We start from the raw sequence: 4,522 nt of genomic DNA on the forward strand, positions 1-4,522 counted from the left end.
ACTTCTATTGAGTCACTACTCAGTGACTCACGAAACCTCATCTAGGGTTGCCAAACCTCAGGTGGGGCAGGGGATCCCCTGGTTTGGAGGCCCTCTCCCCACTTTAGGGTCATCAAAAAGTGCTCGGGGGGGGGTGATGTCTCCTGGGCACTCCATTATACCCATAGAGGCCAATTCCCATAGGCCAGGGGTGGCCAATGGTAGCTCTCCAGATGTTTTTTGCCTACAACTCCCATCAGCCCCAGCCAGCATGGCCAATGGCTGGGGCTAATGGGAGCTGTAGGCAAAAAACATCTGGAGAGCTACCATTTGGCCACCCCTGCCACAGACTATAATGGAAAATTGATCTGTGGGTATCTGGGGCTCTACCTTTTTGAGGTAGAGGCACCACATTTTCAGCATAGCATCTGGTGCCTTTCCCCAAAATACCCCCCCCCCCATGTTTCAAAAAGATGAACCCAAAAGAAGGTGTCCCTGTCCTTCATTATTTCCAGTGGAGGGAAGGCATTTAAGAAGTGTGCAGTCCCTTTAATTGTGATGGCCAGAACTCCTTTTCGAGTTCAATTATGCTTGTCACAACCTTGCTCCTGGCTCCACCCCCGATGTCCCCAGATATTTCTTGAATTGGACTTGGCAACCCTAACCTCATCCGTTGCCACATCTCCCCCACCCCACCCCAGGTGCTGCTGGACTCCTGCTCTTTTCCACGGGTAGGGCGCAGTGTTCCCTCTAAACTCACAGATTTTTAGCCTCCAGCTCACACATTTTTGTCTTAGTTCAGGAAAACTGACCCCAGAGCACACTAATTTATGCAGTAGCTCACAACTTTAATGCTAGCAGCTCACAACTTTAATGCCAGTGTCAAGTCTGCTATGGGTTACTCAATATCTGTATTAAGGTTGGTTCTGAAGTGAAGGAGTCTGGGTACTTTACAGTGTACACCGGGGGCTGCTAACTCACTCCCCTGCCCCCTCTCTAGAAATGCCTTTGTTGTGTAACCTGCTTTGAAATGCTAACCTGTGAACAAGATAGTGGCGCCTTCCCAGCCTTGTTCTCTGTGGGGAGTATGGGGTGTCAAGACTTCGGTCTGGGAACGAAAGAAGTAGCATCCTAGTGTGAAGATGTGTTGCATAGATTGCCCCCCGTAGGAATCCTTTAGATTCATACTTTAAATACTGGATTAGTGCATATGTGTTTCAGTCCTTCAATCTCTGCCATGGTCCACAGTTCTGATTACAATAAACTTGCTACTTTATCAAGAGACTCGTTATTGAATTCAGCCGACTTGACAGCCAGTAGCTCACAAAGCAGAATCCTTGCTCACGACTCTGCAGCTTAGATGGAACATTGGAAGGGAGCTCCCGGAAATGATGAGAAGGTACCGGAAATACAGCCCAGTGAGCGGACGGGAGCTTGGAGAGTGTGTGTCTGAGTGAGTCACAACTGAGGAGCTGTGGGAAGCGAACTGAGCGGGAGAGCTGCACAGCCAGCCAGGCATGCTTCCTTTTCCCCAGCGCAGCCCCACGGAGCTTGGCGGCAAAAACAAGCCTTCCCCGCTATCCGGTGCAGTATTCCTAGCCCAGGCAGGCAGACTCTCCGGGGGCTACTTGTCTCCAGTGCCAGCGCACATAAACCAGTTCCGCTGCAGCAGCCGCTTCTCCTTGCAAGGTTCTTGGCAAGTTTTCTGCCTTTGCTGTCGCCTTTGCAAACCTTGCTGTGCAAAATGGCCCTCCTTTTCACAGTCTTTGCTTCACTGTCCCCCCTCCCCCCTTTAATAAATAGTTATTGTTATGGTGGTGGCAGCGGCTCAGGATCTGCTCCCGCAGCTGCCCCTTTCCTAGGTTGTTTTCCGGCGCACATATTGGGTCTCAGTGCCTAGCCACCTGCGATTAAGAAGAGGAATATGTTCAGCGGCATAATCCTGTAGGAAGTACCAAGTCTAAACCCGTTGAAATCCGTGGATTTGGGCTGGAGTAGCCTTGCATAGGATCGCACTGTTGAGCTTGGGAGTTTCGGATGGGTAGCTGTGTTAGCCATAAACTTTATTCCAGCATCAGCTTTCCTAAATCAGAACTCATTTCGTAACAAAAAGTAGCAAACTTTATTTCAGCATAAGGTATTCTAAATCAGCGTTTATCTGTAAGATACATGAAGGCTTTATCCATTAAGCAGGCAGCAGAAAGGCGCAGGAACCAGTGCCTTGATTTGGGAATGTGACTGGCAGTGTCCTTTTAAGGGAACTCCGAAAATTTTGATTATGGCTGATTGCAAGACACCCCAGGGATATTGTCCCTTTTCTTTTCCTACCAACATAACTCTAGACTGCAGCTGGTGGGGGAAAACTCATATTCTCCTTCACCTGCCCAAAGGTTATGCTCTCTACAATTGTATTAACTTGCCAGTGCAGGTGTGAGCCATAAAAAGGACATTATGCAACAAACCACAAATCCATGTCCTCCAGGAACAATGGTGAGAAAGGAACAAAACAGGTGTGAAAGTCATGTCTCCAAGCACAGCTCTGCTGAGAGGCCATACACACTCAAGGTGGAGCTGCAGTTCAGGTCTCCAAAGGAAACAGCATATCCTCTCACTGCCCCCTTTTTACCAGCTAGTCCATGTTTTCTGGGGCCTGTCCCTATCTTGCCCATCAGAGACACTTCAAAAAATCTTAACAAGTGGGGTCAGTTGTATGCCAGAGCTTTTCAGATCTCTCTGGACTATCTCTAGAAGCCAAATAATAAAGAGTCCAGTAGCACCTTTAAGACTTAACAAATGCTATTGTAGCATAAGCTTTCAAGAAACACAGCTCTCTTTGTCAGAGCAGTGTTTCTCCAAAGCTTACAAGAAAATGTGTTAGTCTTAAAGGTGCTATTGGACTCTTTGCAGTTTTGCAGCAACAGACTAACATGGCTAACTGCTCTAGCTCTAGAGGCCAGTGTGGTGCAATGGCTAGTAACAGATAGTGATCCCCACCTTGTGGAATGAACCTGCCTCAGGATGTCAGAGGTTGGAAAGGCCTCCTCAGGCAAACTGTATAAAACAGAATTGTTCAGGAGGCATTTCCGTAAATTAGTTTGAGAAAGTGCTTTATAAAGGGAAACAGACTGGACTATACCACTGTGTGTATGTTGGACATTTTCTCTGTTTATGCATTATCTTCTTGTCACTGCATTGTGTTCCAGTGATGAAAAAAACCTCCCGTATTATTCCATCTGCCAGTTAAGATACATAAGAACATATGAAGTGTCATGCTGGGTCAGATGAAAGGTCCATCAAATACAGCAGCGTGTTCACACAGTAGTCAACCAGCTGCCTCCAGGAAGCTCATGAGCAGGATGACTGCAACAGCAACCTCTCAGTCATGCTCCCCAGCAACTGAGATAAAGAGGGATTCAGTATAAGATCCTTTTCTGTAGCCCTCCTGTCTGTGCTGCATCCCTGTAGAGGTGAGTGATGGGCAGGCATAGTAGTGATGCTGAGACCCAGGGCAAAAGGCCAGAATGAGGCCCCAGAATCACTGCCACCCTCACTTCCCATTAGGTCTGCTGTTGGTGGCAGCTTGTTATTGGCAGGTAGTGTTGCCAGCCTCCAGGTGGGGCCTGGGGATCTCCTGCTTTGACAACTGATCTCCAGTTGGCAGAGATCAGTTCCCCTGGAGAAAATGGGTGATTTGGAGGGTGAACTCTATGGCATTGTGCCCTGCTGAGGCCCCTCCCCTCCCTTCTGTCCTCTACCGGATCCACCCCCAAAGTCTCCAGGTATTAGACCTGGCAACCCTAGGAGATCTCCTTGGCTTTCATTCCAGACATTATAAAGTTAAATACTTGGGTGATGTAATGATTCTTTTACAGCTTTTTAATCTTTATAGAATATTAGTTATGCAGTCTGTCCCACACAGAAATCTCTTGCCACAACTCTCAAAGGAAAAACAATCCACTAATCCTCCTACAGGGGAAATTTCATTGCACAGTCTTGCGGAAAAGATACAGATGGTTCTGACAAAAGCTACTCCCTCCTAGCACTTGTGATTTGAACTTGTAACTTCAAACTCTCTGTGGGATACCCACTCTGCTGATCTGTTTCAACTTGCAGGAGCTTTTGCAACTGAAAGTTCCTGCTTTCTGCAGTAAGATGAGCTGACAATAGATATTTGTTTCAATGCAGTGATGCTCTTTGGTGACATAAGGTTTTTCTTTGACGACTGAACTCTTTTCCTTTAGGGCTGGTTCAGCCCAGGTAGTATTGTTTGAAGTAAGCCACCAAGGTTCACAGAGCCTGAGCTGCATGAGCAGGAAAGCGTGAAAGAAACATAGAGGTTGGCTGATGTTGGGATTCTTGCTAATAACCCTTCGCCAGAACTCCCACATTACAGAGCCATAATTCAAAGTCCAAACTATCTGCCCAGCTGTGCCTCGTGGGGGCTTCAGAACAGATGAAAGACAAAAGCCAGATGCAGCTTGAATGACCTGTAATTTCTATGCCATGTATATGTCAAGCATGCGGGTTTAATGACGAGTCAAAG

The sequence above is a fragment of the Heteronotia binoei genome, chromosome 15 (genome assembly GCF_032191835.1).
Source record: "Heteronotia binoei isolate CCM8104 ecotype False Entrance Well chromosome 15, APGP_CSIRO_Hbin_v1, whole genome shotgun sequence".
NCBI classification, from domain to species: domain Eukaryota; kingdom Metazoa; phylum Chordata; class Lepidosauria; order Squamata; family Gekkonidae; genus Heteronotia; species Heteronotia binoei.